This window comes from Protopterus annectens, chromosome 7.part0 (genome assembly GCF_019279795.1).
Source record: "Protopterus annectens isolate FY-2018-M chromosome 7.part0, PAN1.0, whole genome shotgun sequence".
Classification (NCBI taxonomy): domain Eukaryota; kingdom Metazoa; phylum Chordata; order Ceratodontiformes; family Protopteridae; genus Protopterus; species Protopterus annectens.
In genome coordinates this window covers 74,727,993-74,741,342 of record NC_056739.1, presented here as the reverse complement: position 1 = coordinate 74,741,342, position 13,350 = coordinate 74,727,993, and positions in this window count along the sequence as shown.

The following is a 13,350-nucleotide window of genomic DNA, read 5'->3' as shown; positions in this document are numbered from 1 at the left end:
ATCAGAAGAGGACAATACCTGAACAGGTACAGTGGATATAAAAAGTGCACACACCCCTGTTAAAATGCCAGTTTTTTGTGATATAAAAAATGAGACCACAATAAATCATTTAAAAACTTTTCCACCTTTAATGTAACCTATAACCTGTACAACTGAATTGAAAACAAACAAATCTGTTAGGGGAAAATATAAAAAATAAACGTACAATACTCTGGTTTCATGTGTGCACACCCTTAAATTAATACTTTGAAGCACCTTTTGATTTAATTACAGAATTCAGTCTTCTTGGGTACACACCTGCCATCAATTAGAGAGACTCTGATTAGCCCCAAATAAAGTTCAGCTGTCCTAGTAAGATTTTCCTGGCATCTACTCAGTTGCCTGCTACAGCAAAAGCCATGGTTCCCAGAGAGCTTACAAAGTATAAAAGGGATCCCACTGTTGAGAGGCATCAGACAGGAGAAGGATACAAAAAAATTTCCACAGCATTAGATATACCATGAAACACAGTGAAGACAGTCATCAAAAAGTGGAGAAAATATGGGACAACAGTGATGTTGCAAAGAACTGGACATTCCTCCAAAACTGATGAAAAGATTAGACAAAAACTGGTCTATGTTTGCTCCCAAGAGATCTACAGCAACACTGAAGGAGCTGTAGGAATTTTTGGAAGCTACTGGTTGTGTACTACATGTGACAACAATATCCCGTATTTTCCATATGTCTGGACTATGGGGTAGGGTTGTATGAAGGAAGCCTTTTCTTACACAGAAAAACATCCAGGCCCGGCTAAAATTTGCAAAACAATACATCATGTTTCCCAAAAGCATGTGGGAAAATGTGTTATAGTCTGATGAGACCAAGGTTGAACTTTTTGGCCACAATTCCAAAAGGTACATTTGGTGTAAAAACAACACTTAGCATCACCAAAAGAACACCATCCCCCATGGTGAAGCATGGTGGTGGCAGTATCATGCTTTGGGGTTGCTTTTCTTCAGCTGGAACTGGGGCTTTAGTCAAGGTGGAGGGAATTATGATCAGTTCCAAATGCCAGTCACTTTTGGCCCAAAACCTTCAGGTGTCTGCTGGAAAGCTGAACATGAATAGGAATTTCACCTTCCAGTATGACAACGACCCCAAGCATACACCCAAATCAGCAAAAGAATGGCTTCACCAGAAGAAAATTTAAGTTTTGGAATGGTCCAGCCAGAGCCCAGACCTAAATCCAATAAAAAATCTGTGGGAAGAGGGCTGTGCAAGAGATGCCCTTGCAATCTGACAAAGTTGGAATGCTTTTGCAAGGAAGAGTGGGTAAATATTGCCAAGTCAAGATGTACCATGCTAAGACTCCTACGCAAGAAGACTGAATGCTGTAATTAAATCAAATGGTGCTTCAACAAAGTATTAATTTAAGGGTGTGCACACTTATGCAACCAGGTTATTGTACAATTTTTATTTTTTATTTTTCCCCTAACAGATTTGTTTTTCAATTGAATTGTACAGGGTATAGGTCACATTAGAGGTGGGAAAAGTTTTGAAATGATTTACTGTGGTCTCATTTTTTTTTTATATCACAAAAACCAGGTGTGTACACTTTTATATCCACTATATATATATATATATATATATATATATATATATATACATATATATCTACATACGCACACACATATATATATATATATATATATATATACACATACACACACACATATATATATATATATATCTCTAATATATGAGTCTACTACGGCTGACTGAAAACTCACGACTGAAAATGAAATTACTAGGACCACTTCGCTGAAAGCTCACTTCACTGAAAACTCCCATCGAAAGCACATTACAAGTGGGCTAGAGTACTTGGGAGATTGAAGGCAGTCTCAACCAGTAGAAAGCTTTCCCAACCTTTAAGAAGGATGCAGAGGCATGCAAATACCATGATAGCTGTGGACCAGTTTACAGAGTATCCACTATTTCAAACAGGCTATTATAGATTTTTCCCTTTCATGTTTCAGAAGGGAACACACACACATTATATATATATAATATATATATATATATATATATATATGTGTGTGTGTGTAAAAGGTTAGTGTATCCAACTATAACAGTGATGTTTTTTTAGTTTAGTATCATGCTTTCCTTTTTCCTTCTATTTCTCAAGTTTCTAATAATTGGTGTTACGTAAAGATAGACTAATTATTATAACTTTCCGTTACTCCCTTAGTTTCTTTTATTTGCAGGCTTGTACTTCATTAGCTGTAGTATTTAAAAGTGACAGATGCAGAATTTGTTTTACTGACATTGCTTCCCGTTTGAATAATAAAATATGTACATAAACTTAGTTTACTAGGGTAGTGCACTTACCAGTATTGACCAATTTCAGGCTCAGCCCAGGTATTTGTATGTTACTTTTACAGCAGGAAGTTTTGCCTGTATTTGGAATTGTCTAGCTCTTTATTTTTTGAGCTGGTTTAAACACCATTGCAAGCTTCCTTACATTTGATTTGTTAAACTATTATTTAATCATTTGCTTTACCTATCAAATTACTAAGTAACAGGATCACTGAACTCTTATGTACATGATTAAATACAAATGTTATAAGTTGTGGGGCACTATTAAAAAAACAAATTCAGAATACTCCTGCATTAACTTCGCTTAGCTTAAGTGCAATTCTGAATAGTAAAATGGTGGATTCCCAGACAGTTTCAAGCAGCAACGAAGTTAGACGAAGGGCAGATGTAGAACTTGTGTCCACTTGGATATTAAAACTTGACTGTTCATAACCATGCAGTCACTGACAATCCTTTGCTTATTAAACACAAAACCACTAAAGTTACAGGATAAGTGAAAACAGGGACAAGGACATCACTAATTCTATGTAAAGCACCAGTAAAGGGGAAAAAAAGGAAAGTCTAAGGTGGTAAATAAAAAGATAGACAATAGTCAAGAGATTAAGGTTTCCAACTTGCATAAACATACATAGGTTCACGAGTTATTACTAGGCTAACGATCACTATGGCCTTTGTAAATCTAGCTGTGCACCACAACCTAATTTGTCCCAGAGTACCTTGGGTGTCTGTTATGAGGGGGGTATGTTAGTAAGGAGGGAGCTAAGATTTGTGTGTGTGGGGGGCAGGGGGTGTTAATTGGAGAACATTTTACTTATTAACAGCCTCTTGTCCGTGAGAGACATGGGAGCTAGACAGGGGGTTGAATTTGCGATTTTCCATCCATGTGGTCAAGGTTTCATTTGAATAGGGTCAGGGATGAACTCTGCTTCACATGGATGGGGAACACGGAGGTTGGTGTTATGGTTAAGGTGTTTACCTTACCTACACAAAATACATGGTTTAATTCTCACACTGGATAATTGGCTAGGCTTAAAATGGCTCATAAGGGCAGTTAGCCTAGTACTAATCTATAAACCTATGAATCTATAACACGGGGATCCTTTGAGTCACATATCTGTCCCTTCAGTATGGTATATTTGCATCACAAGTGAAGTTCAAATCCTTGGATCTAGTGGCTCTGATACCATTTGTCTTGCAGATGTGCACAAGATCCATCAAGGGTGATCTGAGGATGCCTTATAAGCCAGACACAGATAATAACCTACAGGCTGCTGAGAGACTGATTACAGAGATGGTGCTTTTAGGTGATCCATGCAAGACGGTATTCACATGCTGGATTCTCCTGATGAGGAGCCTTTGTAGGAGTTCCAACTTTTGCAAGTGCCTGGTTAGGTATGTGCCAGAGGGGGCAATGTTCTCAATGATGGATCTAATAAGGGCTGAATAGAGTGGTACTATAAACTTACTTGGACCTGGATGCCATACCCTTACCTATACGTTAGGCAACATGGAAAGATTTTCTTACTATCTTTGCTACATGATGTTTGACAGATCCCTAACTACCATGTAGACTCTTATATGTGTTTTATCAATGGAGTAATTAACTTGGTTGTGCAATTTCCAAAAAGGAATTATAATACATTCCTTAACACTGAGCTTTAGATTGTGGCTTTAGCACCAGTTATCTGTCAGTGTTAGACCCTCTTGCAAGATGTTGATTTCATGAGGGAATCTAGGATGGCTCCCAATTTAGTCATCTGTGAACTTGGTGAGCTAAAGGCCTTTAGCATTACTCTTGACTTCTGCAAATTAGATGCCAAACAGCAGCAGGCCCAGCATGGAGCCCTGTGGTACTCTGCTAGACTGGTCTTTTGGTGGTGGTGGTCTCACCGATCCTGACTTTTTGAGTCCTCTCTCTGAGCCAACCAGCAAGCAATCCAGTGAGTTATATAGGGATTTATGTCTAGTTTGGAGAGTTTATCAGCAATGCCCAAGTGAGTATTGTATCAAATGCCTTGGCCAGGCCAAGGTATGCAGTATGCACCATTTTACTTTCCTCCATTGTTATGGTGACCTTCTCAAAGAAATCAACCAGGTTAAGTAGGCACAACCTTCCCTTAAAGCCAAATTGGGATGGGTTTGGAATAATGTCCTTGCTGATCATTTCCATGATAATTCATTCAATTCAGACTGATGGGTATGTAGTTCCTGAGGTTGGTTGATGGTCCAAGCTTATGATGTGGGATGACTGTTATGGTCCTCCATCCACATGGTACATAATCTGTTTTGAGACTGCAGTTGAAGAGTGCCTCAAATGGTCCTGATAGGTCAGACTATTCAGGCGGCAATCATGGATATTGTCACTGCCCACTGAGGCAGTGTTTTTGGCCTTAGCTAGTGCAGTCAAAACCTGACCCTGCTAACAGGGGGGGGGGGGGTAGCCGGGGTAATTGGACCTGAATTTATCAGCCAAGAGAGTCTCCACATTTTCCTGATCAGTGAAGATAGTGCCATTTGCCACCAGTTCAGCACGCTGCTGTACATTACCTTTAAGCTTCCAGACACAGTTGAAAAAGGCCTTGTGACTGTCCTTAGGCTATCCTGATCCTGGATTTAACTGATTCGGTCTTATTAGATTTAATTAGACCTCTTAGTTTTTTGTTTAGTGAAATCAGAGATCTATCTTTATGGGAGTTGCTCTTTCTGATTTTGGCCATGACTTATTTTAATTTACCATGCTGCGGCGGTGGTGCTGTGGTAGCATTGTCGCTTCACAGTAAGACGTTGTCCTGTTCAATTCTCAGCTAGAGCGTCTTCTGTGGGGAGACGTGCGTGAAAGGGAGTACCTTCGTTGAAGGTTGTGCGTCAGGGCTGGCTGCTAATCATGCAGACCGGAGTTCCGCTGGAGCGACCCCTAACCAGGAAAAGCCGAAAGACACAACAATTTATTTTGTTATATACCCATTTGAGCTGAGGATTCTAAACCAGTAGGGTTTGTTTTAGGCTTACTTATGGCAAGTACGCCAGCCCCTATGCAGCCATTTATGTACAGGCTTTCTCTGAATAATTCTGCATAGGTTGCTTTGGTCTCAGGGTTGGGGGAGCCATGAATTTTTACAAACTGCTGTTTAATAGGAACTATTCTAAGGCAAACCACAGCCTAACTGTTACGGGTTAAGGTGGGTTTTTAAGAGTTGATTTTTTATTTCAAAGGAGACAGCTTTGTGATCTGACCTCACCAGTGAGGATGCGACATTGGGGGTGTAACTCCATGTTGGCAAGTACTAGATCCAGTATATTTGATCCTTTGGTTGGAGCGCACACTATCTGGTCTAAGGCAGGAATCTTTGCCTCAAACTCACAGGCACAACGTATGTTTCCCAGTCTACAGAAGGGTAACTAAAGTCACCCATGAATAGGATGTTTGGCTGGATGATGAGTGCTTCTAACCGGTCTAGGTAAGAGTTGTGAGCCTCTTTGGAGCATAGATGGTGACCTATAGCTAGCTAGGATATAGTAAGGGACTCTTATCTTAGGTGACATCTTAGGTGACTTGCATGTGGGTGAAATCTATGACATAAGTTCATACTAGGCTATCTGCCCTAGGGCATTTATAAGCCTAGCCAGAGTGTGTTTGGCTTTCACCACCCATTTTAAATTAATTTTGCTATGCCCTTTTTCGAGGTTAGTATACTGTGCCTTTGTCTAACAGTGACACAGAAGTGATACCTGGGGTAAACCTACGATCTCCCATCCACTCATCAAGATTCCTCTTGAAGAGAGTCTAACTCTGCCTAACCTGGACTGGGATTTTATTCCAGAGTGAAGGGAGCCTCTGGGTTATGAATCTGTCCCTCCAGCATGTCCTATTTATTTCAGTGCTGAGGTTCAAGTCTCTTGAGCGCATAGCTTGATGGGATTTGGATTTTCTGAGGTGCAGCATGTCCATTAATTCCGGGTTGGACATGGCTTTATATGTCAGGCACAGATCGCCTCTGAACAGGCGGTATGCCAATGAGTAGAGCTGGAGTTTCTTTAACTGGGCAGCATATGGCATCTGTTTGAGCCCTTTGATCCTCTTGGTGAGGTACTTTTGGAGTCTTTCCAGTTGCTGCAGGTGTCTGGTAAGGTACATCCCAAAAGGTGCATTGTACTCATTTATGGGCCTGATGAGGGATGAGTAAAGAGGCACAATGACCTCCCCTGATCTAGATGTGAATCCCTTCATGATTAGGTGGGCTATATAAAATGTTTTTCTAACCACTTTGGCCACGTGGTTGTCCAATGAGAGATTGCTATCAACTTGGGTCCCCAGGTCCCTAATTACTTCTTCTGTACTTAATGGATTACCACCTATGTGGTAATTTGTGGGCACTTTGTTTTTGCCAAAGGGGATGACTATACACTTTTTGGCGTTTAGCTTGAGGCCATGGCTCTGGCACCAGTTGACTGTTTCTATGAGGCCCTTTTGGAGGATGCTTGTGTCGGCTGGAGAGTCTATTATGGCGCCCAGTTTGCAGTCATCTGTGAACTTGGTCAGCCACAGTCCTTCCGTGTTGGCCTGTACCTCCGAGAAATATATACCGAACAAGAGAGGTCCCAGGACTGAGCCTTGTGGGACGCCACTTGTAACTGGTTTGGAGTCGGACATGGCTCCAGCAATTCTAACCATGTGGGTTCTGTCCTTGAGCCAGTTTGCAACCCATCTAGTGACATAGGGGTTTATATTTAAGCTGGTGAGCTTATCTATAATGCCCGAGTGGGGTATTGTATCGAAGGCTTTTGCGAGGTCCAGGTAGGCTGTGTGGACCACCTTCCCCTCGTCAATGGCCTTGGTGACTGTTTAACAAAGCCGAACTGGGTAGGATCCAGTGTCTGTAGGTCCCCAATATCTTTATGAGGTCCATGATGATCCTTTCCATAGCTTTGCAGACCAAGCTAGTCAGGCTTATGGGGCGATAGTTTCCAGGATCCGTTGAGGCACCACCTTTGTGGAGAGGAACCACTGTTGCTGTACGCCACTCTTTGGGTACATGTCCTGTAGTAAGGCTGAGACTGAACAGTAGTTTTATGTTTGGGTTTAGCTCTTCTTGGAGTTCATGTAGGATGCAGCCCGGGACACCATCTGGTCCCATGTGTTTTTTGCTTTGGAGAGGGTGGCTCGTACCTGAGGATCTGAGATGTCAGGGGGGCAGCACTCTGCTGGGATAGATATTTGCCCTTTTGGTGGGGAGGGGGGGAGAAGTTTGTGCTGAACCAGTCAGCTAGGATGTTGGCAATGTCTGTGGGTTCGGTGTATTTTTTGTCATTTTGGACTAATTCTGAGCATATCTGGGAATTCCCACCCAGGTTCCTAACATAACTAAAGAAAGCCTTGTGATTATCCTTAGTGTCCTGTGCAATTTTCTCTCGAAGCTGGCCTTAGACGATTTTATGAGTGCCCGTAGTTTTTTGCTAATACTGATCAGAGATGCCTTCCCTTTTTGGGATTTTGCTCTATCATGTAGTAGCTTCCTCCTTCTATTGTATAGTTTGTTTATGGCTGGGGTCCCACCAGACAGGATGTCTGCCTTTGGAGGATTGGGTCTTGGTTTTATTTGGGATTGCATGATCCATGCATTCCTGAAGGTGTTCATAGAATGCATTTATAAAGGATTCTGCGGTCTGGGCCGTATTTTCCACAGGCCCGGGGGCTTTGAAGGATTCCACCTCAGTTTTGAGGAGTGTGAAATTTGCTTTAGAGAAGTTTTTCACTGTGGTTTTCAGGGCAGGGAGGTGGAGTCGGGATGTGAATATCCAGTGAGATTAGTTTATGGTCTGATCTTACCAGTGAGGGATACACTTCTGGTCTGGAGCATAGAGTTCCCCATGTTGGTGATGATCAGGTCCAGTATGTTTTCCCCTCTTGTGGGAGTGGTAACAAGTTGTTCCATAGCATTTGAGTTTATAAATTCTAGGAACCTTTGGGATAGGGTGTTGGAGCTAGAGTAATGCTCCCAGTCTATGTTTGGGTAGTTGAAGTCGCCCAATATAATGGTGTTTGGAGAGACCTTCATATTTTCCAGTGTTCTCAGGAAGGCCGAGTGGGGTTCCTGGGTTTGGGAGGGCGGTCTGTAGCAAGCTATAAACTGGAAGGCAGTTTTACCCACTGTTAGTTGCACATGGATAGTCTCTGATGCTTCGTGCTGTGCCACCAACCTGGAGGTGTGGGTATCTTTGACGAATACTGATACTCCCCCTCCTTTTGTGGTTCGGTCCAAGTTTTGGGGCCGAAAAGCATGGTATGAGGTATAACCTGGTAGTGCTGGGGTGCTCTCAGGAGCCTTGAACCAGGTTTCTGTTACTGCACAGATATCGATGTTCTCCATGCTAAGGAGAGTTTCGAGTGCGTGCATCTTGAGGTTTATAGTTCTGGTGTTGAGTAGCATTACTCTTAGTTTCTTATCCCTTGTGATACCTATGGAGGTGGGTTTGTCTTTTGAGCCTTGCCTAAAAAAGGCACTATGGGGGTACCAAGAGCCTTTGCCAATATCCAAAAGCCCAGGGGTGACAGGTGCAAGCCGTCCCTAGCGAAGCATCATGGCTTGTCGAGCATGTCATCCCAGGCAGACAGGCACTGGATCCCCTTTGAATGACACCAATACTTAAGCCAATTGTTGAAATTGATCATCTCGTCTTCATATTGTGGCATCATTCTTGGTGAGGGTAAGATGCTACTCAACATCAGGGTCATACCGGCCTGGGCTACATGCTCAGAGAGCTCCTCTATGTCTCTTTTCATGTAGTCCAGGGAGGTACGTCTCAGGTCATTCACACCAGCATGGACAATGACTGAGTCGTATTTGTACTTGCCTTGGAGTGACCTGAGTGCTCGTGTTATGTGGCAGATCCTAGCGCCTGACAGGCAGCTCACCGTGACCTTCTCCTTGTTCAGCCTGGTGAGTGGGACGTCAGTGTGCCTGATGATAGAGTCACCTATTACAAGTGTATCAGGTGTGTTGTTTAGCCTTAAGGGCTGTGACTGTTCGGCACACTAGCTTTGTGAGCTATGTATTGCACGTGTTTTGTTTTGGGGTAGCGGTTGCTTGGGTGTCTGCTTTGGAGGTCTCTGCTGCTTAGGCAGATTTTTATTTAGAGCCTCCGAGTATGTTTTTGTGTGTTTATGTGTTTGGTTTGCTGTCGTGGTAGGTCTATGTGAGACTGGAATTGTAGTGTGTGGTTTCCTTCTCCTCCTGACTGGTTACACCAGTACTGAGTTGAGAGAGCTTAGCCTCCAGTATGGCTATATGGTTGCATCTCTCACATGTGTTGGAATTTGTTGGGAGGAGGAGAGGGTTGTCTGTGTACATGAGGCAGTTGTAACATTTCCTCAAGATTCCCAGATTCACCAGCTGGACCAGAGAGGAGATTGACAACTGACCTTTTGACATGCTAGAATAGTATTGGGAATTCCTTTATAATTGAAAAAAAAGGGGCAATGGGGAACAAGGTACTCAAGGGGAGTTTGTGAGGGTGTAGTGCTTTTAATTTTTTAGTGCTGACTTATATAATTGCTTTAGTGAGTAAGTGCCAGGTAACTTAAAAGCAAAAACGACAAACAGTAACTTTCTTTCAAGTGAAACAAGGAAATAAGTACAGTAAGCAATGCAGATATCACTAGGGATCCACAGAAGCGCCGAAAAGCCACGTTTTAGGTGGAATTAGCGTTTCAGGGGAATAACAAGCAAACAAACAAGCATACAAACAAAGCTAGATTCAGCAGGCCTGGATCTAGTCTATGCTACAGCAAACAAGGTGTACCAATTTCAGTAAGAAGCAGTTCAAATATGCAGGCATTTAACCAGAAATTCCCAGCTCAGAAGGGCAGAGTCCAGCCTCTCCTCCCACAAGAGTGCATACCATGAACCCTTTTAATGTAAAATAACTGGCCTAAAGCCCAAGTGCTTAAACCAGAATTAATACACTTTTTGAATAACAGACACTGAGCCCTCAATCAGCAGTTCCCAACTTAGAAGGATGTAAGCTACCTGTTCTGCCACTACAGTGCAGACCACAAACCTTCTTAATGTAAAACAACTGGCCTAAAGCCCAAGTGCTTAAACCAGAATTAATACACTTTTAGAATAACAGACACTGAGCCCTCAATCAGCAGTTCCCAACTTAGAAGGATGTAAGCTACCTGTTCTGCCACTACAGTGCAGACCACAAACCTTCCTAATGTAAAACAACTGGCCTGAAGCCCAAGTGCTTAATCCAAAAGACTTAGAATGATAGCTACACTTTAATCAAGTTACTACCAAGCAGTAATAAATACAATTGAATACTTTAAAAAATGCCTGGATTAGTGCTCAAGTTATACAAACAAAGCTAGATTCAGCAGGCCTGGATCTAGTCTATGCTACAGCAAACAAGGTGTACCAATTTCAGTAAGAAGCAGTTTAAATATGCAGGCACAATAAGCCTTTAACCAGAAATTCCCAGCTCAGAAGGGCAGAGTCCAGCCTCTCCTCCCACAAGAGTGCAGACCACGAACCCTTTTAATGTAAAATAACTGGCCTGAATCCCAAGTGCTTAAACCAGAATTAATACACTTTTAGAATAACAGACACTGAGCCCTCAATCAGCAGTTCCCAACTTAGAAGGATGTAAGCTACCTGTTCTGCCACTACAGTGCAGACCACAAACCTTCTTAATGTAAAACAACTGGTCTGAAGCCCAAGTGCTTAAACTAAAAGGCTTAGAATGAGTTACACCAAGCAGTAATAAATACAATTGAGTACTTTTAAGATGACGCAAAATAAAGTAGGAAGAAACACAAATACAGTAAAAGCAGATACATTTTTTTTTTTTTTTTTGAGTGAGCAAATGAGATGGGCCCAGGAGTTACAGGACAGAAACAAGTGCAAATGCAGGCCTTCAAATCAGAATGTTGAGAGAGATGGAAGACCGCCCAAACGGCCAATAACTACAAATTCTGGGCCAGAACCACTCCTTATGTGGTAGACAGGTTACCTAGTGCTTACCACTCCCACTGATAAGCTAGAAGGCTTCCCTCCAACACAGAAAGGCTTGGGGGGGCTCAGACGCTTACAAATAGTCCTGGATACAGCAAATCTGTATCTGGAACACTAATTACAGGAAAGGTAGGAAACAGGCTTACAATTTTTTTTTTCATCCTGTTTGTCCACACTGGAAGTATATTTGTTGCCGACATGGATCGAGATACCTCCACCTTTAGTCCCAGAGTGTGTTGTTGGTCAAAACGTGTGGAAGACACTAACCTTGCACTGTCGGAGTACTTCCTCAAGTTTTAAACCAAGTCTTGGCAACAGCACAGACCTCTACATTCCCCACAGTGAGGATGGCATGAAAGGTGTGAAGTTTTTTGCTTGGGCTACTAGCACTGAGCAATAACATCTTAAGATTGCTTTGAGTTTTTATTTTTTTTGCTATGCTGGTAGTTTTGTCATTTTGGCATTGCCTTTAAAGGCTCTAAGGGGGATGGATAAAGTTTTGGCCAATATCTGAAAGCTTGGAAAGACAGCTGCAGACCATCCTTGGCAAAGCAATATGGTCCATTAACCATGTTATCCCATGATGACAGATACTTGATCCCCTGGAGTGACACCAGCAGCAAAGCCAATTATTAAAATCAATCATTTTAAGTACATACTGTGGCATCTTCCTTGGTGAAGCTAAAATGCTGCTGAATGCAACACTCATACCAGTCTTTGCCACGTACTCAGAAAGATCCATAATGTCTCTCTTCATATAGCCCAGAGAGGTACATCTTAAGTTGCTTACACCAACATGGACTATGCTACAATCATATGGATTCCCGGGGTGCAGTGACTTGGGTGCATGCGTGTCATTGTGGATCCTGGCTCCAGATAAGCAACTAACAGTCATCTTTTCTGTGTCTAACCTAGTAAGTGGTGCATTTGTATGTCATACAATGAAATCTCCAATGACAAGGATATTGGTTAAAATGCTTGCTTGCCTTATTGGCTTCATTCTCTGGGGACCACTGGGTGTAAACATGTGTGTTGTGTTTGGTGTTCCTTTTGGTGATTGCTGAGGAAAGGTGTTGCCATTAGATGACTTAGGAGGTCTTTGAGGTTTGGGAAGGTTTCCTTCAAGTGCCTCAACATAAGATCCGTTATATATGAGGGATATATTGTGTGTATTCTTCAAAACCTCGTTTGTAAGTGGAATTTTTGCCTTCAAGGAAGTTGTGTATTTACAGCTCTCACTTAATACTTAAAGAAATTAACAGACACTAACTAGCTGACTCAGAACATGAGACAATTGCTACATTGTCTCAGGATGGCCATATTTACCATGCAGCCTACAGAGACATTTGGAAATTGCATATCCACGTTGTCCAGTTCTGTCAGTGTGGGCCATTACGGTTTAAGGGTTGGGTTTTTAACAGGGGTCTCCTACAGTGCTGGGTGAGAAAAATATCTAAATATGTTAAACAATAGCAATGAAAGATGGGAGGAAAACACTTGGAAGTCAAATTACCATAAAGGGCAGACATGAGAGAAACAGCCTTTTAAAACTACAAGAAAGTGGGAGTGGGGGGTGATTCAAGCAGGAAGAAGCAGTTCTTAATTTTTTGTGTGGAGATAATCGGAAGCTAGGTTTCTTTGTTTAAATACGCAAGTAGAAAGTACTCCCACACCAATGGAGCCTTAATGGCCACAGTAAATTCCAGTGACAGTGATATAATAGAGTTTTAAGGAATCAGTAATAATCCAATAAGTAAGCAGATCAGTAAACAAAACTTCTAACTAGGCCCCTAATCATGAAACTACAGTTCCTCTCTCTATGAAACTGTCTGACCCAGAGGCCTATTAGTTATTTTAGTAACCCGGCCTACATACTTCAGTTATTATAGGGTCAGATCAACTAGTTAAGTGATACATATTCAGAAAGTGACAATCTCAAATTGTGAGTGATAATCCTGTGGGACCCATCATCTCTGTTTCT